The 25,068-nt window shown below is 48.5% G+C and overlaps 1 non-coding gene and 1 pseudogene across 1 annotated transcript; one reads left to right on the top strand and one right to left on the bottom strand.

Moving 5' to 3' along the window:
• Positions 1-7,243: 7,243 nt before the first annotated feature.
• Positions 7,244-18,804, bottom strand: LOC140417889 (uncharacterized; annotated as a pseudogene).
• On the top strand, positions 15,407-15,479 carry trnav-cac (transfer RNA valine (anticodon CAC)). Its single transcript has one exon. It is a non-coding gene; the product is annotated as a tRNA-Val (tRNA).
• Positions 18,805-25,068: the final 6,264 nt, after the last annotated feature.

The following is a 25,068-nucleotide window of genomic DNA, read 5'->3' on the forward strand; positions in this document are numbered from 1 at the left end:
CTGAGTCACCAGTTTAAGGACAGGAGGAGAGAGAATCTGGAGAGGGGAGAAGAATCAGGAGGAGACTGGAGACTGAATCTGGAACAATGAGCAGAGAGGGAGAGGAGTGTGTGGGACTGAGATTCATAGATTTGGGAGAATGCACCATAGAAACTGGAATGGTCTGTTCTGAATTTCTATCCTGCATTTCCACTGAAAACCTCTAAACTCCTTTTACTGGGAGTTAGAGGGAGAGGATTTGCAGATAGAAAATTCAAAGTCACAATCCTGACGAGATCTTTCAGAATGACTTATTCCATGTATCTGATTATGAAAGGAGAATGATTGATCTCTCTGTGAGGAAAGTTTTAAACAATAATTTTGACTGAGAAAGCCTGAGACACACAGACACAAGGGCCAGCAGTGCATCTCGGATTCAAACATGAGGTGTGCAAACGGGTCTGGTTTCGTGTCAGACGTTACCAGGGAGAGGAATGGAGCTGGTAGCTCGGGGATGAAAACAATGACTTTGGTTTTCCCAATATTTAATTGGAGGAAATGTCTGCACATCCACCACTGGATATCAGACAAACAGGCTGAGAATTTAACAAAGGTGGAGAGAGGTGGTGGTGAGGTGGAGCTGGGAGCTGTCAGTGTAACTGTGACAACTGACACTGTGTCCAGATGGTGTTATTGTGGGAACATGTGGACGAGAAAGAAGAGGAGACAAGTCTGGATCCTTTGGGAACACCAGAGGTAACTGTGCGAGTGGGAAGGGAAGACATTGCAAGTGATTCTCTGACTCTGATGGAGAAGAATGGAACCAGGAGAGAGCAGCCCCACCCAGCTGGGTGACAGTGGAGAGGTGACGGAGCAGAATGGTGTGGTCGACCTTGTCAAAGGCTGCAGACAGGCTGAGGACAGAGGGGAGAGTTTATCTTTGTCACAGTCACAGAGGATGTAATTTGTGACTTTGATAAGAGTTGATTCAGCACGGTGACAGAGCAGAAACCTGATTGGAGGGATTCAAACATGTCGTTCTGGGAAAAATGAACAGGGATTTGGGAGAGGTCAGGGGTGCTGGCGATGGGGCTGTAATTTGTAAGGATGGTGGAGTCAAGGGTTTGCTTTTTGACAAGGGTAGAATGACAGCAGAAGGGGAGGGACAGTACCTGATAGAGGAAAGATTCAACAAAGTCAGTGAACATGGGGAAGTTGGGTGATCAGTTTTGTGGGAATATGGTCGGTGGAGCAGGAGCTGGGTCTCATGGACAAGATGAGCTCTGAGAGGGCATGAGGAAAGATGGTAGAGAAACTAGAGAAAGATGTGGGTTCAGGGCTCGGGAAAGGATGACATTTAGAGACAGTTTGGTCCGGTGGGCTTGTGGAAGGGAGGGAAGCAGCAGAGGCAGCTGATCGTATTTACTCAATCTCAGTCACAAAGAAACTCCACAAGCTCCTCACACTTCTTGTTGGAGGTGAGGATGGAAGAGACAGGGGAGAGCGAGAGTACTTCAAAAGGAGCGAACTTGTGTCCGAGATATTAAAAAGTTTCAACACGACTTCCGGGTGCGGCGATGACCAGCTAAGTCGCACGTTTCGGCAGCTCCCTGTGAAACGGACTTTTGGGCTCTTTATAGGAGCCCCAACGGCAATTTTGACGGCTAAAAACACTGTGCGGTAAACCAGAAGGGAATCCCCCCTGGATACGGATGGAAAAAGGAGGAGAGAGTGGCCAGATTGCAGTGGATCCTTTAGAACAGCGGCAAGGAAGGCAAGCAAAAACCAAGATGGCGTCGGAAGGTGGCAGTTTAACATGGGGCCCTGAACAACAAGAGTTCTTGAAATGCTGTGTGGAAGAGATCAAAAAGGAAATGAAGAAAGAGCTGTTGGCCCCGATACTACAGGCGATCGAAGGGCTAAAGGAGGAACAAAAGACCCAGGAGCGGGAGCTTCGGGTCGTGAAGGCAAAGGCAGCCGAGAATGAGGACGATATACAGGGCCTGGTGGTGAAGACCGAGACGCAGGAGGCACATCAGAAACGATGTGTGGAAAGGTTGGAGGCACTGGAAAACAACGCAAGGAGGAACAACCTGAGGATTCTTGGTCTTCCTGAAGGTGTGGAGGGAGCGGACGTCGGGGCATATGTGAGCACGATGCTGCACTCGTTAATGGGAGCGGAGGCCCCGGCGGGTCCGTTGGAGGTGGAGGAAGCATACCGAGTGATGGCGCGAGGACCGAGAGCAGGAGAAATTCCCAGAGCCATAGTGGTGAGATTCCTCCGTTTTAAGGATAGAGAAATGGTCCTTAGATGGGCGAAGAAAACTCGGAGCAGTAAATGGGAGAACGCGGTGATCCGCGTTTATCAAGACTGGAGTGCGGAGGTGGCGAGAAGGAGGGCGAGCTTTAATCGGGCCAAGGCGGTGCTTCATAAAAAGAAGATAAAATTTGGAATGCTGCAACCGGCAAGACTGTGGGTCACATATCGAGGGAGGCACCACTACTTTGAGACGGCGGATGAAGCGTGGACTTTTATTGTGGAAGAAAAACTGGAATGAGCGGGTTATTAAAAAGAACGTTCGAACAAAGTGGTGGGGCGAATGTGGGGGGCAAAGAGGGGTTTATGTACTAATCCTGCGATGTGGTAACTTTTCTCTCTCCCACAGGTGGTGATGGGGGGAGGTGGAGGAGATGGGGCGTTGCCAATTGGGGGCGGGGCCAAGGGAGAAGCGCGGGCTTGGTTCCCGCGCTATGATAATCATGGCGGGAATAGAGAAGCAGGAAGGAGGGGGCGTCGCACGGTGCGAGCCGAGGTCACGGGGGGAAGCCGAGGTCAGCCAGAGTTTGCTGACTTCTGGGAGCAACATGGGGGGAGTAATTACGCTAGCGGGGGATCTAGCGGGGGGGGGTGGGAGGGGGGAATTACTGGGTTGCTGCTGCTGGGGAGAGGGGGGAGCTGGTATGGGAGAGGATGGGCGGGGGGGCACCGCCTGGGGGAGATACAGCTGCGTGGGAACCGGGTGAGGAGCTGGAAAAAGGTGATGGCTAATCGACAAGGGGGGGGGTAGGCAGCCCCCCAACTCGGCTGATCACGTGGAACATGAGAGGGCTGAACGGGCCGATAAAGAGGGCACGGGTACTCGCACACCTTAAGAAACTTAAGGCAGATGTGGTTATGTTACAGGAAACGCACCTGAAACTGATAGACCAGGTTAGGCTACGCAAAGGATGGGTGGGGCAGGTGTTCCATTCGGGGCTAGATGCGAAAAACAGGGGGGTGGCTATATTAGTGGGGAAGCGGGTAATGTTCGAGGCAAAGACTATAGTGGCGGATAACGGGGGCAGATACGTGATGGTGAGTGGCAAACTACAGGGGGAGACGGTGGTTTTGGTAAACGTATATGCCCCGAACTGGGATGATGCCAATTTTATGAGGCGGATGCGAGGACGCATTCCGGACCTAGAGATGGGAAAGCTGATAATGGGGGGAGATTTTAATACGGTGTTGGAACCAGGGCTGGATAGGTCGAAGTCCAGGACTGGAAGGAGGCCGGCTGCAGCCAAGGTACTTAAAGATTTTATGGAGCAGATGGGAGGTGTAGACCCGTGGAGATTTAGCAGACCTAGGAGTAAGGAGTTCACGTTTTTCTCCTATGTCCATGAAGTCTACTCGCGAATAGACTTTTTTGTGCTGGGTAGGGCATTGATCCCGAAGGTGAGGGGAACGGAGTATACGGCTATAGCCATTTCGGATCACGCTCCACACTGGGTGGACTTGGAGATAGGGGAGGAAACAGGAGGGCGCCCACCCTGGAGAATGGACATGGGACTAATGGCAGATGAGGGGGTGTGTCTAAGGGTGAGGGGGTGCATTGAAAAGTACTTGGAACTCAATGATAATGGGGAGGTCCAGGTGGGAGTGGTCTGGGAGGCGTTGAAGGCGGTGGTTAGAGGGGAGCTGATATCAATAAGGGCACATAAAGGGAAGCAGGAGAGTAAGGAACGGGAGCGGTTGCTGCAAGAACTTTTGAGGGTGGACAGACAATATGCGGAAGCACCGGAGGAGGGACTGTACAGGGAAAGGCAAAGGCTACATGTAGAATTTGACTTGCTGACTACAGGCACTGCAGAGGCACAATGGAGGAAGGCACAGGGTGTACAGTACGAATATGGGGAGAAGGCGAGCAGGTTGCTGGCACACCAATTGAGGAAAAGGGGAGCAGCGAGGGAAATAGGGGGAGTGAGGGATGAGGAAGGAGAGATGGAGCAGGGAGCGGAGAGAGTGAATGGAGTGTTCAAGACATTTTATAAAAAATTATATGAAGCTCAACCCCCGGATGGGAGGGAGAGAATGATGGGCTTCTTGGATCGGCTGGAATTTCCCAAGGTGGAAGAGCAGGAAAGGGTGGGACTGGGAGCACAGATCGAGGTAGAAGAAGCGGTGAAAGGAATTAGGAGCATGCAGGCGGGAAAGGCCCCGGGACCGGATGGATTCCCAGTCGAATTCTATAGAAAATATGTGGACTTGCTCGCCCCGGTACTGACGAGGACCTTTAATGAGGCAAAGGAAAGGGGACAACTGCCCCCGACTATGTCTGAAGCAACGATATCGCTTCTCTTAAAGAAGGAAAAGGACCCGCTACAATGCGGGTCCTATAGACCTATTTCCCTCCTAAATGTAGATGCCAAGGTCCTGGCCAAGGTAATGGCAATGAGAATAGAGGAATGTGTCCCGGGGGTGGTCCACGAGGACCAAACTGGGTTTGTGAAGGGGAGACAGCTGAACACGAATATACGGAGGTTGTTAGGGGTAATGATGATGGCCCCACCAGAGGGAGAAACGGAGATAGTAGTGGCGATGGATGCCGAGAAAGCATTTGATAGAGTGGAGTGGGATTATTTGTGGGAGGTGTTGAGGAGATTTGGTTTTGGAGAGGGGTATGTTAGATGGGTGCAGCTGTTGTATAGGGCCCCAGTGGCGAGCGTGGTCACGAATGGACGGGGATCTGCATATTTTCAGCTCCATAGAGGGACAAGGCAGGGATGCCCTCTGTCCCCATTATTGTTTGCACTGGCGATTGAGCCCCTGGCGATAGCGTTGAGGGGTTCCAAGAAGTGGAGGGGAGTACTTAGGGGAGGAGAAGAGCACCGGGTATCTTTGTATGCGGACGATTTGCTACTATACGTGGCGGACCCGGCGGAGGGGATGCCAGAAATAATGCGGATACTTGGGGAGTTTGGGGATTTTTCAGGGTATAAATTGAACATGGGGAAAAGTGAGTTGTTTGTGGTGCATCCAGGGGAGCAGAGTAGAGAAATAGAGGACCTACCGTTGAGGAAGGTAACAAGGGACTTTCGTTACCTGGGGATCCAGATAGCTAAGAATTGGGGCACATTGCATAGGTTAAATTTAACACGGTTGGTGGAACAGATGGAGGAGGATTTCAAGAGATGGGATATGGTATCCCTGTCAATGGCAGGGAGGGTGCAGGCGGTTAAGATGGTGGTCCTCCCGAGATTCCTCTTTGTGTTTCAGTGCCTCCCGGTGGTGATCACGAAGGCTTTTTTAAAAAGGATTGAAAAGAGCATCATGGGTTTTGTGTGGGCCGGGAAGACCCCGAGAGTGAGGAAGGGATTCTTACAGCGTAGCAGGGATAGGGGGGGCTGGCACTACCGAGCCTAAGTGAGTATTATTGGGCCACTAATATTTCAATGGTGAGTAAGTGGATGGGAGAGGAGGAGGGAGCGGCGTGTAAGAGATTAGAGAGGGCGTCCTGTAGGGGGACTAGCCTACAGGCTATGGTGACAGCCCCATTGCCGTTCTCACCGAGGAACTACACCACAAGCCCGGTGGTGGTGGCTACACTGAAGATTTGGGGACAGTGGAGACGGCATAGGGGAAAGACTGGAGCCTTGGGGGGGGTCCCCGATAAGAAACAACCATAGGTTTGCCCCGGGGGGAATGGATGGGGGTATGGAATGTGGCAAAGAGCAGGAATAACGCAACTGAAAGATCTGTTTGTGGATGGGAAGTTTGCGAGTCTGGGAGCGCTGACCGAGAAATATGGGTTGCCCCAAGGGAATGCATTCAGGTATATGCAACTGAGGGCTTTTGCGAGGCAACAGGTGAGGGAATTCCCGCAGCTCCCGACACAAGAGGTGCAGGACAGAGTGATCTCAAAGACATGGGTGGGGGATGGTAAGGTGTCAGATATATATAGGGAAATGAGGGACGAAGGGAAACTATGGTAGATGAACTAAAAGGGAAATGGGAAGAAGAGCTGGGGGAGGAGATCGAGGAGGGGCTGTGGGCAGATGCCCTAAGCAGGGTAAACTCGTCGTCCTCGTGTGCCAGGCTAAGCCTGATTCAGTTTAAGGTATTACACAGGGCGCATATGACTGGAGCACGGCTCAGTAAATTTTTTGGGGTGGAGGATAGGTGTGCGAGGTGCTCGAGAAGCCCAGCGAATCATACCCATATGTTTTGGTCATGCCCGGCACTACAGGGGTTTTGGATGGGGGTGACAAAGGTGCTTTCAAAAGTAGTAGGAGTCCGGGTCGAACCAAGCTGGGGGTTGGCTATATTTGGGGTTGCACAAGAGCTGGGAGTGCAGGAGGCGAGAGAGGCCGATGTTTTGGCCTTTGCGTCCCTAGTAGCCCGGCGCAGGATATTGTTAATGTGGAAAGAAGCCAAGCCCCCGGGGGTGGAGACCTGGATAAATGACATGGCGGGGTTTATAAAGCTAGAGCGGATTAAGTTCGTCCTAAGGGGGTCGGCTCAAGGGTTCACCAGGCGGTGGCAACCGTTCGTCGAATACCTCGCAGAAAGATAGACGGAATGGGAAAAAGAAGGCAGCAGCAGCAGCCCAGGATCGGGGGGGGGGGGGGGGGGGGTCGGGGGGTCGGGGGGCGGGGAGGGGGGGCGGGGAGGAGGAACCAGAAGGACTCTCAGGGTTGTTAATTCATACTGTATAGTATGTATAGGTCGTTGCTACAGATAATTATATATTGGACTGTTAAATTATATTTTTGGAGAGTGTTACTTGTGACAAGGCAGTTGCCAATTAGGGCTAGTTTTCATTTTTGTTATTTATTATTTATTCATTTTTTGTTTATAAAATAGGTCATTGTTATTTGTGTTGTTATAATATTGTGTAAAGGATGCACAATGTACTGTGTTGGTTGACCAAAAATTTTCAATAAAATATTTAATAAAAAAATTTAAAAAAAGTTTCAACACACTGCGTATTTTTCACAAATCTGATTTATTTGACTTTTAGCCTGAATACGAGTCCCTGTAAGTGGCTGCAGTTTATTTCCATCAGCAGAACCAGACCCCAATGAACACAGTTCAGTCCTGGGTGTGATTAACGGAAAATTCCAATCACGAGTTATTTATGAACTCGCTGGTGTCTCAGCAGGCTGGATGAGGTTGTGAAACTGTTGCCACACTGGGAGCAGGTGAACGGCCTCTCCCCAGTGTAAAGTCGCTGGTGTGTCCGCAGGTTGAATGACTGAGTGAATCCCTTCCCACACTAGGAGCAGGTGAAAGGCTTCTCCCCAGTGTGAATTCGCTGGTGTGTCAACAGCTGTGACAACTGAGTGAATCCCTTCCCACACTCGGAGCAGGTGAAGGGTTTCTCCCCAGTGTGAATTCTCTTGTGCGTCAGTAGGTCAGATGACTGATTGAATCCCCTTCCACACTTGGAGCAGCTAAACGGCCTCTCCCCGCTGTGAATCCTCTGGTGTACAGTGAGTTGGGACGGTCGCCTGAACCCAGTCCCGCAGTGAGAGCACCTGAACGGTCTCTCGTCAGTGTGAACACGTTGATGCAGCATCAGTTCCTGGGAACTTTTATAGCATTTCCCACAGTCTGAGCATTGAAATGGTCTGTCCTCAGTGTGAACTCGCTGGTGTCTCAGCAGGTTGGCCGAAATAGTAAAACTTCCCACACTTGGAGCAGGAGAATGGTTTCTCTCCAGTGTGACTGCATCGATGTGGTTCCAGCTCTGATGGGGAAATGAATCCCCTCCCACAGTCCCCACATTTCCACGGTTTCTCTTCAGAGTGACTCCGCTTGTGTCTCAACAGGCCTGATGTTTGGCTGAAGCCTCGTCCACACACACAGAACACGTGTACAGTTTCTCCCCACTGTGAATGGTGCTATTTCCTTCCATGTTCAAAGTATGATGATATTCACGTTCCGGTAAATGGAGCAACTGGTGCTGATCCTGATGTGATGAAGTTTCCCGACTGCAAATCCTCCTCTTCCAATGACCTGTGAACCGGATTTAAAATGGAAAATAGGGAGTGAGACAGAACTCACAAAAACACAAAGGCAGGTTGTGAAATTGAGCTGAATGAATCGGGTCATTTGTGGGGCCGGCACCAGGAAAATGTGACCATGAAAACTGCTGGATTGTTGTGAATACACAACTGGTTCATTAATGTCCTTCAGGGAAGGGAACCTGCCAATTGGTCTGAATCTACACCAGACTCTGACACTCTGCGAGAAGGAGAGAGAAAGGGAGTAGTAGAGGCTGAATGATTGAAACAAGTATTTAATATATCTTCAACATGAGCAGAACTTTGACAATTCCAATTAATATCCTGAAAACTTTGATCAATTCCTTTTTAATCTTCTAAATTCCAAGGATTACATCCCTCATAATCAGGTGGCAAAGGGGTTAGGGAGGGGAAAGATATAATTAATGGCAGAGTGCTAAAGATTGTGCAGGGACACAGGGGACTGGGGTTTCTAAGTGCTTTTATCTCTGAAGTGACAGGATATATTCAGAGAGTAGTTAGCAAAGCAGTTCTGTGGAAAGATCATTTAGATCCGAAAATTAACTCTGATTCTCTCTCCTCCACATTACTGGAGGAAGTGCTGACGAAGGGGGGACTGGAGAAGGGGGTAGTGTCAGTGGTCTACGGAGCTCTTTTGGAAGAGGAGAAGGCACCACTGGAAGGGATCAAAGGAAAGTGAGAGGAAGAGTTGGGAGAGGTTATGGAGGAGGGGTTCTGGTGTGAGGTGCTCCGGAGAGTGAATACCCCCACCTTGTGCGCGATGTTGGAGCTGATACGGCTGAAATGAAAATGAAAAATGAAATGAAATCGCTTATTGTCACAAGTATGCTTCAAATGAACATTCATTATGCACTTCCAAGAACTGGATAACATTGAACATTAGTTGGGGGGGGGTGGGAAGGCTGGGGGGGGGGGGGGTGTTAATGGGGGATTCCTGATTCCTTTTTGTCAGTTGTTTATGTGAACATGTGGGCGAATGTTTTGGGTTTGGTGGGAGGATGGGATTGTTGTTATTGATATGGGGATTGACATATTTGTTACTGATTATTGTTTATTGTTGATGGGTGTAAATTTGGGAGAAAATGCGAAAAAGGAGAATAAAGAAATATGTTAAAAAACTCTGATTCTCTCCTCACAGATGCTGCCAGATCTGCTGAGTTTATCCAGAATTTTTTGTTTTATCTCAGATTTCAAGAATCCGCAGTATTTTGCTTTTATTAAATTAACTCTTGAGCTGATTAATGGTGTTAATGAGCACAAAATAGAAGTTTTACTGCTTTATAAAGCTCTGATAAGGCCACAATTTGAGTATTGCGTCCATTTTTGGTCACCACTCTTCAGGAAGAATGTGAAGGTCCTTGAGAAGGTGCAGAAGAGATTTTACAGAATGGTTCTGGCAGAGGGGGTTGAGGCGATTTAATTCAGATGTAGAAGATTCTGATGGGTTTAGGTAAAATAGACAAAGAAAATCTGTTCCCATTCACTGGTTGCACAAGAACTCGGGGACATATTCAGGTTTTGTAAAAGATATGGGAGATGTGAAGGGGACCGATTTTGCAGTCAATGGTAATGACCCTAAAGTTGCGGCTGAGGGGAGGGCAGAAATGGACACGATGAATATTTTCAAAAGGCAATTGGATAAATATTTAATGGCAATAGACCTGCGAGGATCGAGGGATGGAACAGGGGAATGGGACTGACTGGACTGCTCTTGCGAACTAGCATAGACTCACTGGGCCGAATAGCCTCCGCTGTGCCACAATGACTATGACTACTTTCTGTAATCTCATCGTATAATTTAACTTTGGGATTCAGCAGCGGCACAGTGGTTAGCACTGCTGCCTCACAGCGTCAGGGACCCGGGTTCAATTCCAGCTTTTGTTGGAGTTTGTACATTCTCCCCTTGTCTGCATGGTGCTCCGGTTTCCTCACCGTCCAAAGATGTGCAGGCTAGTGGATTGGCTATGCTAAATTGCCTCAATGTCCAAGGATGTGCAGTTCAAGTTCTGGGTTATGTGTATAGGGTGGGGTGGATGGAGGAAGCATAAATGGGTAGTGTGCGCATTTTGAAGGGTTGGTGCTGGATGCCCCCACCCGCCTCTGCACTGTAGGGATTCTATGATCCTATGATCACTCAAGGGAATCTGTGCTCTGCACTCCCTCTGAGGCCATTCTATTCTCCCAAGGTTTGTTGCCCAGAGTTGAGTTTTCAAGGTGTGGTCGAACCAGGGTTTCTGAATCTCGGGGTTTTTCCAGTCAAACTGGGACATGAAATCTTCCCTCACAGACAGAACAGACAAACATTTTACCTTGCACACTCAGATGCTGCTGATATTCAGGTTCTGATGTATCGCTGACTCTGTCAGATCACAATGTGATGCTTGGTTTGAGTTTCCCATCGATCAATGCTGCACTTTTAACTTCCTGAAAAATAATTTTACAAAGACCTTCAACTGTTAGTCTAAGATATAAATTGAGGAGACATAAAAATTGTCTTGGTTTGAGTTTGCTATGCGTAAATCCTCCCCTTCTAACCCCCTGTAAAAGGAGTTTCCAGAAGCCATGACTGTCAGTCACAACATCCTCTCCTCCTGCTGACAGGACAGGGACCACTGCGCATGCGCCCTGCTGCAATATGGCTGCCGTTATTCTGGGCTTGTGATGCAGAACAGCCCAACAACGTCCTTTGCAAACACAGGATCAGGAGCTTCTTATTCGGGGTTTGAGGCATTCATGCTGTGTTTATGAAGCCCCCTTCCCAGCCACTCCGCTGTCTCGTTCCCCCACACCTCGCGGCCCCGTGACTCAATTCACCCGATCATTGTTCCCCTCGTCGCCCAAAGCCAGGCACGTACCTCACTGCGCATGCCCCAGTCAGAGACCGCACTGCGCATGCTCTAGTCAGAGATCGCACTGCGCATGCCCCAGTCAGAGACCGCACTGCGCATGCTCTATTCAGAGACCGCACTGCGCATTCTCCACTTACAGCTTAGTTGTGCGCCTGCGCAAGAAACTCCTGCGGGCTGAATAGGACACTGTTCTCCGACTGGAAGGGAACATTCCTGCCTGGTGATTGTTGCGCGATGTCCATTCATTCGTTGTCGCAGCGTCTGCATGGTCTCGACAATGTACCACGCTTCGGGACATCCTTTCCTGCAGCGTATGAGGTAGACAACATTGGCCGAGTCGCACGAGTACGTCCCTTCCAGTCGGAGAACACTTCAGCAGTCAAGGGCATTCAGCCTCTGATCTCCGGGTAAGCGTTCTCCAAGGCGGCCTTCAGGACGCGCGACAACGCAGAATCGCCGTGCAGAAACTTATAGCCAAGTTCCGCACACATGAGTGCGGCCTCAAGCGGGACCTGGGATTCATGTCGCATTACATTCATCCCCCACCATCTGGCCTGCGAAATCCTACCAACTGTCCTGTCTTGGTACAATTCACACCTCTTTAACCTGGGGTTACCCCATCTCTGGATCTGTAAAGATTTAATCACCTGCTAATGCTCGCATTCCAAGCATTGTTTGGCATCTTTGAATTTGTCTATATATGTGTTTCTGGAACAGACCTCTTCATTCACCTGAGGAAGGAGCAGCGCTCCGAAAGCTAGTGACATCGAAACAAACCTGTTGGACTTTAACCTGGTGTTGTAAGACTTCATACTGTGCTCACCCCAGTCCAACGCCGGCATCTCCACATCAGGACTTTAACCTGGTGTTGTAAGACTTCGTACTGTGCTCACCCCAGTCCAACGCCGGCATCTCCACATCATGAATAGGACACAGTCTTCCACGCGGAGAATGCTGGGTCTTTATCCAACCATTAAAACGCAATATTGATCAATCGAATTTGTTGCTTTGTGATCCGATTTCGATTGGAGCCAAATGCCAAGATGTCACATTATTAAATTAATTGATACAGCAACCAAAGTGCATATGAAGTATCTGAATGATACTAAATGGGCGGCACGGTGACATAGTGGCTAGCACTGCTGCTTCACAGCGCCAGAGACCCGGGTTCAATTCCGGCCTCGGATAACTGTGGGAAGGTTGCAGTTTCTCCCTGTGTCTGTGGATTTCCTCCGGGTGCTCCGGTTTCCTCCCACAGTCCAAAGATGTGCAGGTTAGGTGGATTGGCCATGAAAAATTGGTGTCCAAAAGATTAGGTGGGTCACCGGGATAGGGTGAAGGCGTGGGATTAACTGGGGTGCTCTTTCCAAGGGCTGGTGCAGGCTCGAATAGCCTCCTGCTGCACTGTAGGTTCTATGATTCTTCCTCCAGTGTTACTGAGCTGTTATGTCAGCAAATAGGATGGCTGAGTGAATTCATTTCCACATTCGCTTGGAGGCACATTCACCTTGGACCCAAGATGGCGCTCTGCGGAGCGTGGTGACTCTCTGTTAGCTCTACCAAATAGATCCACTTTTTACATCTTTTATAATCGTACTAATCTTTTAAAACTAATTCAACACTAACATTATCACTAACCTTTACTTCTGTATGCTTCACCCGATGCTGGTGTCTATGTATTTACATTGTGGACCTTGTGTTGCCGTTTTATGGATTTTCTTTTTATTTCATTTTCTTTTATGTACTCAATGATCTGTTTCAGCTGCTCATAGAAAAATACTTTTCACTGTACCTCAGTACACGTGACAATAAACAAATCCAAATCCAAAGAATTTTGTGGTGGGATTTTACACCTGAGATTGAAGCTCAGTCAGTGACTTTAAACCCTTCTACTTAGCACTGTCAGTTAAAGAAAAGCAAAAAAAAACTACAGATGATGGGAATCTGAATTAACAACAAAAATAATAATCTAATAATAATCTTTATTAGTGTCACAAGTAGGCTTACATTAACACTGCAATGAAGTTACTGTGAAAATCCCCTCGTCGCCACACTACGGTGCCTGTTTGGATACACTGGGGGAGAATTTAGAATGTCCAATTCACCTAACAAGCACATCTCTCAGGACTTGTGGGAGGAAACCGGAGCACTCGGAGGACACCCATGCAGACACGGGGAGAACGTGCAGACTCCGCACAGACAGTGACCTAAGCCAGAATTGAAATACTCAGCAGATCTGTAGTGTCTGTGGAGAGGGAGACATGGTTTACATTTCATGTCCAAGATCTTTCATCAGAACTACACTGCATCAGCACAGATCTGAAAGATCGACAGTTTCTCAAGCCCCAGATGTTGCCAGATATGCTGGGTATTTCCAGTATTTTCTATTTTAATGGCTAGTTAAAAAGAATTGCTCATTAGATGTATCACTAAGTTATATTTATTTTCATCCAGTGGCAGTGGGCTAAACAGCTGGCTTGTAATGCAGAACAAAGCCAGCAGCGTGGGTTCAATTCCCGTACCGGCCTCCCCGAACAGGCGCCGGAATGTGGTGACTAGGGGTTTTTCACAGTAACTTAATTGAAGCCTACTTGTGACAATAAGTGATTTTCATTTGTCACAAGTGACAACATCTTCCAATTGTCTACCCTGTAAAACACTTCTATACGTTTATGTTCCTCAATCATTCATTTTTCCAAAGGAAACGTCCCTAGCCTGCTCAATCTATCATGATGGGTAAAACCTGTCAGTATAGAATTGCTCCAATAAAACTCCGCATTTTGACAAAGTTCACATATTAGCGGTTCGTTCAGTTCACAACAGAATTTAATGGGTTGACAGATGCAGGTTTAATCACCGTCTGAAACATGCACATAAAGACAGACACAAGCGATTCTGTGATTGAATTGGAGTAAATGGCAGAGATTTTAATAGAATCACATTTTTAAAAATCTGTCTTCATGATAGCGAAATAGGAAAAGCCACTCGGGGAGATGAGAAAAACGAGGCTCAGTACAGATCCTGTGGCGCCCCTCTTTCTTCAACACGAACGGGATGAAGGCGCCAGAATGTCTCACACACAGAACAAAAAGGAATCAAATATAATGAAAATATCATTCTCAAATCTCTACCTGTAAAACTATCCCATTTAATTTCAATGCTGACTGTGCTCAATCTCACATGAGCACAATGGGGTTTGTATTTCCCAGTGACTCGAAATATTTTCTTTGTCAGTCATGTTTGCAAATCAATGTTGTATATTTCAGAGTCTCACTTTCAAATGAGGACAAAAGTGTCAGATAAGATTAAGTTTTGAGTAACGGAACAGATGCTGAGTAAATTGATTGACATTTTTAGAAGCAACATGAGAATGATGTTATTTCTGAATGAGCAGAAATCATTCCACCCTGAGAATGAATCTCCATTTGAAAATTCATTTGAAACCAAATAAAGTGGACTACTTAAGCAAAGTGATCTCAACAGGGCTTTGTGAAGTTCTAAAAACCATTCCCTCTCTAATAGATAGACTGTGTGAACAGGCTGTAGATCAAATATCATTAAATTCTGTATATCAACTCAGAAATAATGAAGAGAAGCTTGATCAGGAAAAAACACCTTCATAAATTCGGTATGAAATCAATTGCATGATTACATGTTGTTTATATCGTAAACTACATAATTTCCATGTTCACATCTCCTGGTCCAGTGAAACTTGTACAAAGTCTTACAACACCAGGTTAAAGTCTAACAGGTTTGTTTCGATGTCACTAGCTTTCAGAGTGCTGCTCCTTCCTCAGGTGAATCTCCTGAGGAAGGAGCAGCGCTCTGAAAGCTAGTGACATCGAAACAAACCTATTGGACTTGAACCTGGTGTTGTAAGACTTCGTACTGTGCTCACCCCAGTCCAACGCCGGCATCTCCACATCAGTGAAACTTGATCATTAAGTCAAACTGGGCATGGATTCGACAGAAATTCCTTTTTCAAAAGCGAATTGGACGATCAGCTGAAATGGAGAAAACTCAAGGCCATTGAAACAGAGAAAAACATTGAGATTAATCAAAAGATTGTTCATTTGAAAAGCTGATCGAGGTGATCGAAGTGCCACTTATTGCGTTTTGCCATTTTATGGTTACATTGATTTATTAGTCTCTCTGCAGCATTCCTAATAAGAACAGCCGAATTCTAAAAAACAATGGCTCCAAAGTGTAACTGAGTGACAGAACAGTGTCAGCTTTCTACACAGGCCCATTGGAGCGAATATCAGCCAGCTGTTTCTGTAGTGTAGTGGTTATCACGTTCACCTCACATGCGAAAGGTCCCTGGTTCGAAACTGGGCAGAAACATTCCTCATTTGGCGATGAGTTGTATTCTTGCTGTTTTCATAGATTATCATAGAATTTACAGTGCAGAAGAAGGCCATTCAGCCCATCGAGTCTGCACCGACTCTTGGAAAGAGCACCCTACCCAAGGTCAACACCTCCACCCTATCCCTATAACCCCACCCAACACTAAGGGCAATTTTGGACACAAAGGGCAATTTATCACGGCCAATCCACCTAACCTGCACATCTTTGGACTGTGGGAGGAAACCGGAGCACCCGGAGGAAACCCACGCAGACACGGGGAGAACGTGCAGACTCTGCACAGACAGTGACCCAAGCCGGGAATCGAACCTGGGACCCTGGAGCTGTGAAGCAATTGTGCTACCGTGCTGCCCTTTTTTGTTTTCTGTTTACTCATTAAGCGAATCCGTTACCTTACACCCGTTTCAAATGATATCCTGCAAAATCCACCATTATGGGGACTGGGAGGAATCGGTCAGCGAGTTCACACGTGTTAAGTGTGAATGGTTTTCTAATGTGCTGCGACATTTTCTGATTCTAATAATAATCTTAAATCAATTTATCTGCCGCTTGTCTGAGTTTACAGCCGAATTGGACTCCCTCAAAAGAAGGTTCTTCAGTGCAACAAGAATGCAGGTTTCCTGTTCTCGGTCAGAGGGTCAAACTCGGTGCCTGTTTCTGTGGTGTAGTGGTTATCATGTTTACTTTACACTCAAAAAATCCTGGATTGGAAACCGCGTAAAAACATTGTCGAGGCCCATTAGTTTAAGTGTTTGGGAAAAGTTGCATAATTGACATTTCCATTGTTACTCATCCTGAATAACCCTTGAACTGAGTAAATCTGCCGCGTGGAACCCCGGTCCCCAGAGCTTCAGCCTGATTCTCTGCATTGCCAGTTTAGTGCCAATAACACAACTCAACACCAACCAGTCCCCCAGTGAATCCGCAATAACACAACTCAACACCAACCACTCCCCCAGTGAATCCGCTATCGAATATTACCTGAATATAATATCTTACAAAGCAAATGTCATTTGCTCTCATATATGCCGGAAAATGCATTCAGGAGAAGCAGAAGTGCTGAAAATTGCCGGCACACTGAGCAGTGACATAGATGCTCCTATTTTGACTCGGCACTAATATTAACAGCTCCCCGTGTCTGCATGGGTCTCACCCCCACAACCCAAAGATGTGCAGGTTAGGTGATTGGCCACGCTAAATTGCCCCTTAATTGGAAAAAAAACAATTGGGCACTCTAAATTTATTTTAAAAATGAATACCCTGGAATTTGTAAAAAAAAAGCCACTGGAAGTAAATGTAAACGATCAACTGAATTGGGTTAAAGTTGTTGAAAATGTAGTTTTCATGGACTGTCATGGAATGCCGAAAAGTTAACCACGAACCAGCCAGGAGTCGAATCTGGAATCTCGTGATTCGTAGTCAGGCGCGTTATCCATTGCGCCACTGACCCACAGGGGAATGACATCGTTACATCTGGTCCAATCGGTCACACAGACTGTTTATCCCAAAGCGTTCTCTCGGGATCCCCCCCCCACCCCCCCCCCCACCCACCCCCCCCACACCACCCCCACCACCCACCCCCCCACCCCCCCAACCACCCCCCCACCCCCCCACCCACCCCCCCACCCCTCCCCCCACCCCCCCCCACCCCCCCACCCCCCCCCACCCACCCACCCCACCCCTTCCCACCCCACACCCTCCCCCCACACCCCCCCCTCCCCCACCACCCCCCACCCCACACCCTCCCCCCACACCCCACCCCCCCTCCCCCACCACTCCCCACCCCACCCCCCCCCCCCCCAGCCCCCCCCTCATAAGACCTATCCTGCATCCTGGTAAATCTCTTTTGCACCCTTTCCAATGCTTCCACATCCTTCCTATAGTGAGGTGACCAGAACTGCACACAATACTCCAAATGTGGTCTTACCAGGGTCATGTATAGTTGCAGCATAACCCCGCGGCTCTTAAACTCACGCCGCCTGTTAATAAATGCGAACACACTATAGGCCTTCTTCACGGCTCTATCCACTTGAGTGGCAATCTTCAGAGATCTGTGGACATGAACCCCAAGATCTCTCTGTTTCTCCACATTACTCAGAACCCTGCCGGTGAGCCTGTAATTCGCACACATCTTTTGTTTCTTTATTTCTTCCATTTGCTCTGACAGAGAGCTGGCACAGACACCGCGGCCCGAATGGCCTAATTCTGTGGTGTATTTATTCTCTGATTCGATGCTAACCTCACTCTGTGGCCAGGGAACCCTAGGCCTTTTCTCAGTTAATCTCCTGACTCGCCCCCTATCAGAGCCCTTTCCTGTTGTTCTGTTTGCTCCCTCCGGGATTTCACTTGCTTCTAATTTTCTACATTTCTAACCTGTCCCGGTTTCAATGGAAGGTCATGGAGGTGAAAGATGAATTTTGTTTCCCTGTCCACAAATGCTGCCTGACTTCCCGAGTTTACCCAGCATTTTCCGCAGATATCTGATTGGCTGTGGATGGCAATGAAAGTATATTTTGGTTCAATCAGCTCATTCTTACCAGCTCGTTGGTCTCGGGGTAAGATTCTCGCTTCGGGGGTTGTGCTGCACAAAAATGTGAGAGGTCCCGGGTTCAAATAGTGGATGAGCCCTTTGATATTATTTTCTGATGGTCAAGCAACACGTTTTGTTCATTACTTTGCGGTGCAGACGGCGGGATTCATTCACATTGGGTTTGCTTTGAGAAGCTGAGCTCACACTGCAGGGAACCAATACGTTCCCGAGAAAATCGATACATTTTCGAAAAGCTTGACTATGTGAGTGGACATTCACTTATCTTCATTCACTAATCCAGGTGACTCCATGATGGTGGATTCAGGCAGCCGTCTGTCTGTTTCATTTGATTCATTCGGAAATGTGAACCTCGCTGGCTGCTCCAGCATTTATTGCCCAGGACTATTCGCTATTGAGAAGGTGGTGGTGAGCTGCTTCCTGAACCGCTGCAGTCCATTGGTGTATGTACACCCACAGTGCTGTTAGGGAGGGAGTTCCAGGATTCTGTCCCAGTGACAGTGAAGGAACAGCCGATATATTTCCCAGTCAGGATGGGGAGTGGCTGGGAAGGGAACTTTCAGGGTGTCGGGGTCTTGGGTTTGAAAGGCGCCGTCTAAGATGTCTTTAGTGAGTTCCTGCACCCACCCAGGCAAGTGGAGAGTATCCCATCACACTCCTGACTTGTGCCTTGTAGATGGTGGACAGGTTATGTGGAGTTAGGAGGTGAGTTACTCGCTGCAGGATTCTCAGCCTCTGACCTGCATTTGTCGCCATTGAACGAACTGTTAATATTTGTGCCGAGTCAAAATAGGAGCATCTATGTCCCTGCTCAGTGTGCCGGGAATTTTCAGCACTTCTGCTTCTCCTGAATGCATTTTTAGGTACATGTCAGAGCGAATAACACATGCTTGTAAGATATTACATTCACGTAATATTGGACAGTGGATTCACTGGGGGAGTGGCTGGTGGTTGAATAGTGTAATTGTCTCCAGACCAGTGAAGCAGAGAACCAGGCTGGAGCTCTGGGGACCGGGGGTCCACGCGGCAGATTAACTCAGCATCAATTCAAGGGCAATTCGGGATGAGTGTAAATGAATAATGAAAATGTCAATCATGTAACTTTTCCACACACGGAAATGAATGGGTTTTGACAATGTTTCTGTGCGGGTTTAAACCGAGGACCTTTAAGCAAACCTGATAATCACTACACTACAGAAACAGGGAACAGCGCTCAGCGCACTGACCGAGAATAGTAAACTGTGCGTCCTTATTGCACTGAAGAACCTTCTATTGTCAGAGTACTATTCGACTGAAAACTTAGGCAAGTGGCGGAGAAATCGATCCGACATTAGAATCATAAAATGTCAGCACATTAGAAAACCATTCAGAGTTAACACGTGTGAACTCTCTGACTGCGATTCCTGCCAGTCTCCATCAGAGTATTTTGCAGGGTATCAGTTGGAACTTTGCGGGTGTAAGATAATGCAATCGCTTAACTATTGAACAACAAATAGCAAGGATATAACTCATCTGCAAATTTAGATGAGTAACGTCAATAATGTTTCGAATAAGGGACATTTGGTGTGTGAGGGGAACGTGATAACCAGTACACTGAAAAACAGCTGACTGACAATGAGCCCATTGGACTGGTGTTTGGAAAATGTGTTGTCTTGTCTGTAAACGTGATAATACTCTAACAAAAATATAGACATTGAAAAGAGCAAACCGATTAGTCTCAATGTCCTTCTCTCTTTCCGTGATCTTGAGGATTCTCTATTCCAATTATTCTTCCAATTGGCTTTTGAAAAAGGAGTTTCTGCAGAATCCTTGCTCAGTTTGATTTAATGACAACGTTCCCCTGGTCCAATGACCAGAAGATTTGGACACGAAGATGATAAAGATTACGATATAAACATTACGGAATCATGCAATTGGTTTCATATGAAATTTACAAAAGTGTATTTTTCTGCTGAAGCATCTCATTATTATTTCTAAGTTGATAACAGAATCTAATTACATTTGATCTACATCCTGTTTACAGAGTCTGTCTATTAGAGAGGGAAAGGATTTGTGAAGCTGATGTCATGTGAGTGTGCCTTTAAGAATTGGATGCTGAAGAAATGTACCTTTAACAGATTAAGCTGATCATATTACTGAAGTGATGTCACAGGGGGGGCGGGGAGATGAGCTCACTTCTGCTTTTGGTTTCAGTTTGAGAAAGCAGTTTGGGTGTGTCTGTGTGTTTCCAGAGAGCTGCAGGAAGAAAAGCAAGGTGCTGGAGCTGAAGTCAACCAAGCTGATATATCTCTGCCATCCAACAGAAACTATATATATTCTGTGACCTGGTTTGTTACTGTTTTGAAGGTTTGAAGCCTTTTGGATGTTTGAAGGAACATTTTGAAGGATTATTTAGTGTTGTATTATTTTCGGGGTTATCTTTGAAGTAAGGGGTGTTAAGGGATCCAATGTTTATTTAAAAGGTTACGTTGGACTTCCGGGTGCGGCGATGACCAGCTAAGTCGCACGTTTCGGCAGCTCCCGGTGGAACGGACTTTTGGGCTCTTGATAGGAGCCCCAACGGCAATTTTAACGGCTAAAAACACTGTGCGGTAAACCAGAAGGGAATTCCCCCTGGACACGGATGGAAAAAGGAGAGGAAAGTGGCCGGATTGCAGCGGATCCTTTGGAACAGCGGCAAGGAAGGCAAGCAAAAACCAAGATGGCGTCGGAAGGTGGCAGTTTCACATGGGGCCCTGAACAACAAGAGTTCTTGAAATGCTGCGTGGAAGAGATAAAAAAGGAAATGAAGAAAGAGCTGTTGGCCCCGATACTACAGGCGATCGAAGGGCTAAAGGAGGAACAAAAGACCCAGGAGCGGGAGCTTCGGGTCGTGAAGGCGAAGGCAGCCGAGAATGAGGACGATATACAGGGCCTGGTGGTGAAGACGGAGATACAGGAGGCACATCAGAAACGATGTGTGGAGAGGTTGGAGGCACTGGAAAACAACGCAAGGAGGAACAACCTGAGGATTCTTGGTCTTCCTGAAGGTGTGGAGGGTGCGGACGTCGGGGCATATGTGAGCACGATGCTGCACTCGTTAATGGGAGTGGAGGCCCCGGCGGGTCCGTTGGAGGTGGAGGGAGCATACCGAGTTATGGCGCGAGGACCGAGAGCAGGAGAAACTCCCAGAGCCATAGTGGTGAGATTCCTCCGTTTTAAGGATAGAGAAATGGTCCTTAGATGGGCGAAGAAAACTCGGAGCAGTAAATGGGAGAACGCGGTGATTCGCGTTTATCAAGACTGGAGTGCGGAGGTGGCGAGAAGGAGGGCGAGCTTTAATCGGGCCAAGGCGGTGCTTCATAAAAAGAAGATAAAATTTGGAATGCTACAACCGGCAAGACTGTGGGTCACATATCAAGGGAGGCACCACTACTTTGAGACGGCGGATGAAGCGTGGACTTTTATTGTAGAAGAAAAACTGGAATGAGTGGATTATTAAAAAGATCGTTTGGACAAAGTGGTGGGGCGAATGTGGGGGGCGAAGAGGGGTTTTATGTTCTAATCCTGCGGTGTGGTAACTTTTCTCTCTCCCACAGGTGGTGATGGGGGGAGGTGGGGAGGGAGAGGAGATGGGGCGTTGGCCATGGGAGGCGGGGCCGAGGGAGAGGCGCGGGCTTGGTTCCCGCGCTATGATAATTATGGTGGGAATAGAGAAGCAGGAAGGAGGGGGCGTCGCACGGTGCGAGCCGAGGTCACGGGGGGAAGCCGAGGTCAGCCAGAGTTTGCTGACTTCTGGGAGCAACATGGGGGGAGTAATTACGCTAGCGGGGGGTCTAGCGGGGGGGGTGGGAGGGGGGAATTACTGGGTTGCTGCTGCTGGGGAAAGGGGGGAGCGGGTACGGGAGGGGATGGGCAGGGGGGCACCGCCTGGGGGAGATACAGCTGCGTGGGAACTGGGTGAGAAGCTGGAAAAAGATGATGGCTAATCGGCAAGGGGGGGGGGGGTGGGAAGCCCCCCAACTCGGCTGATCACGTGGAACGTGAGAGGGCTGAACGGGCCGATAAAGAGGGCACGGGTACTCGCACACCTTAAGAAACTTAAAGCAGATGTGGTTATGTTACAGGAAACGCACCTGAAACTGATAGACCAGGTTAGGCTGCGCAAAGGATGGGTGGGGCAGGTGTTCCATTCGGGGCTAGATGCGAAAAACAGGGGGGTGGCTATATTAGTGGGGAAGCGGGTAATGTTCGAGGCAAAGACTATAGTGGCGGATAACGGGGGCAGATACGTGATGGTGAGTGGCAAACTACAGGGAGAGACGGTGGTTTTGGTAAACGTGTATGCCCCGAACTGGGATGATGCCAATTTTATGAGGCGGATGCTAGGACGCATTCCGGACCTAGAGACGGGAAAGCTGATAATGGGGGGAGACTTTAACACGGTGTTGGAACCAGGGCTGGATAGGTCGAAGTCCAGGACTGGAAGGAGGCCGGCAGCAGCCAAGGTGCTTAAAGATTTTATGGAGCAGATGGGAGGTGTGGACCCGTGGAGATTCAGTAGACCTAGGAGTAAGGAGTTCTCGTTTTTCTCCTATGTCCATAAAGTCTACTCGCGCATAGACTTTTTTGTGCTGGGTAGGGCATTGATCCCGAAGGTGAGGGGAACGGAGTATACGGCTATAGCCATTTCGGATCACGCCCCACACTGGGTGGACTTGGAGATAGGGGAGGAAACAGGAGGGCGCCCACCCTGGAGAATGGACATGGGACTAATGGCGGATGAGGGGGTGTGTCTAAGGGTGAGGGGATGTATTGAAAAGTACTTGGAACTCAATGACAATGGGGAGGTCCAGGTGGGAGTGGTCTGGGAGGCGTTGAAGGCGGTGGTTAGGGGGGAGCTGATATCAATAAGGGCACATAAAGGGAAGCAGGAGAGTAAGGAACGGGAGCGGTTGCTGCAAGAACTTTTGAGGGTGGACAGACAATATGCGGAAGCACCGGAGGAGGGATTGTACAGGGAACAGCAAAGGCTGCATGTGGAATTTGACTTGCTGACTACAGGCACTGCAGAGGCACAATGGAGGAAGGCACAGGGTGTACAGTATGAATATGGGGAGAAGGCGAGCAGGTTGCTGGCACACCAATTGAGGAAAAGGGGAGCAGCAAGGGAAATAGGGGGAGTGAGGGACGAGGAAGGAGAGATGGAGCGGGGAGCGGAGAGAGTGAATGAAGTGTTCAAGACATTTTATAAAAAATTATATGAAGCTCAACCCCCGGATGGGAGGGAGAGAATGATGGACTTTTTGGATCGGCTGGAAATTCCCAAGGTGAAAGAGCAGGAAAGGGTGGGACTGGGAGCACAGATCGAGGTAGAAGAAGTGGTGAAAGGAATTAGGAGCATGCAGACGGGAAAGGCCCCGGGACCGGACGGATTCCCAGTCGAGTTCTATAGAAAATATTTGGACTTGCTCGCCCCGGTACTGACGAGGACCTTTAATGAGGCAAAGGAAAGGGGACAACTGCCCCCGACTATGTCTGAAGCAACGATATCGCTTCTCTTAAAGAAGGAAAAGGACCCGCTACAATGCGGGTCCTACAGACCAATTTCCCTCCTAAATGTGGATGCCAAGGTCCTGGCCAAGGTAATGGCAATGAGAATAGAGGAATGTGTCATGGGGGTGGTTCACGAGGACCAAACTGGGTTTGTGAAGGGGAGACAGCTGAACACGAATATACGGAGGCTGTTAGGGGTAATGATGATGGCCCCACCAGAGGGTGAAACAGAGATAGTAGTGGCGATGGATGCCGAGAAAGCATTTGATAGAGTGGAATGGGATTATTTGTGGGAGGTGTTGAGGAGATTTGGTTTTGGAGAGGGGTATGTTAGATGGGTGCAGCTATTGTATAGGGCCCCAGTCACGAATGGACGGGGATCGGCATATTTTCGGCTCCATAGAGGGACAAGGCAGGGATGCCCTCTGTCCCCATTATTGTTTGCACTGGCGATTGAGCCCCTGGCGATAGCGCTGAGGGGTTCCAAGAAGTGGAGGGGAGTACTTAGGGGAGGAGAAGAACACCGGGTATCTTTGTATGCGGACGATTTGCTACTATATGTGGCGGATCCGGCGGAGGGGATGCCAGAAATAATGCGGATACTTGGGGAGTTTGGGGATTTTTCAGGGTATAAATTGAACATGGGGAAAAGTGAGTTGTTTGTGGTGCATCCAGGGGAGCAGAGTAGAGAAATAGAGGACCTACCGTTGAGGAAGGTCACAAGAGACTTTCGTTACCTGGGGATCCAGATAGCTAAGAATTGGGGCACATTGCACAGGATAAATTTAACGCGGTTGGTGGAACAGATGGAGGAAGATTTCAAGAGATGGGATATGGTAGCCCTGTCAATGGCAGGGAGGGTGCAGGCGGTTAAGATGGTGGTCCTCCCGAGATTCCTCTTTGTGTTTCAGTGCCTCCCGGTGGTGATCACGAAGGCTTTTTTAAAAAGGATTGAAAAGAGCATCATGGGTTTTGTTTGGGCCGGGAAGACCCCGAGAGTGAGGAAGGGATTCTTACACCGTAGCAGGGATAGGGGGGGGCTGGCACTACCGAGCCTAAGTGAGTACTATTGGGCCGCTAATATTTCAATGGTGAGTAAGTGGATGGGAGAGGAGGAGGGAGCGGCGTGGAAGAGATTAGAGAGGGCGTCCTGTAGGGGGACTAGCCTGCAGGCTATGGTGACAGCCCCATTGCCGATCTCACCGAGGAACTACACCACAAGCCCGGTGGTGGTAGCTACACTGAAGATTTGGGGACAGTGGAGACGGCATAGGGGAAAGACTGGAGCCTTGGGGGGTGGTCCCCGATAAGAAACAACCATAGGTTTGCCCCGGGGGGAATGGATGGGGGATATGGAATGTGGCAAAGAGCAGGAATAACGCAACTGAAAGATCTGTTTGTGGATGGGAAGTTCGCGAGTCTGGGAGCGCTGACCGAGAAATATGGGTTGCCCCAAGGGAATGCATTCAGGTATATGCAACTGAG

This window comes from Scyliorhinus torazame, chromosome 5, assembly GCF_047496885.1.
Source record: "Scyliorhinus torazame isolate Kashiwa2021f chromosome 5, sScyTor2.1, whole genome shotgun sequence".
NCBI lineage: Eukaryota > Metazoa > Chordata > Chondrichthyes > Carcharhiniformes > Scyliorhinidae > Scyliorhinus > Scyliorhinus torazame.